This window comes from Erpetoichthys calabaricus, chromosome 8, assembly GCF_900747795.2.
Source record: "Erpetoichthys calabaricus chromosome 8, fErpCal1.3, whole genome shotgun sequence".
Classification (NCBI taxonomy): domain Eukaryota; kingdom Metazoa; phylum Chordata; class Cladistia; order Polypteriformes; family Polypteridae; genus Erpetoichthys; species Erpetoichthys calabaricus.
The window spans coordinates 438445-438806 of NC_041401.2; positions in this window are offsets into that span (position 1 = coordinate 438445).

A 362-nucleotide genomic window follows, 5' to 3' on the forward strand; every position below is an offset into this window, starting at 1 on the left:
CACGGGGTTATCCAGCTGACATTGGACTTGACTGGCGTGGAGGTGCACACCCGGACTGTTTGGAGAAGGATGATGAAGCACAGGGACCCCACATTGAAGTAGAGATGAAAAAGATGAAGACAAGAACGTCAAATACACTGAACGGAGCTCCGTGGCATTCGAGTGGCGTGAAATCGCAACACCCGAGGGGCGCTGCGTGTCTGCCGTGGATCTTCTGTCGTCACACAGAGGAGATGCACATTTCAGGCTACAGTTGCGCTCCGTCGCTGTGCTGCTGCCGTCGCGTTTGTTCCTCTTCGGCCCCCGTAGGATTCGCGACTCGGAGGGTAGTGTGAGAGGTCAGAGGTTAACGCCGTGCGAAC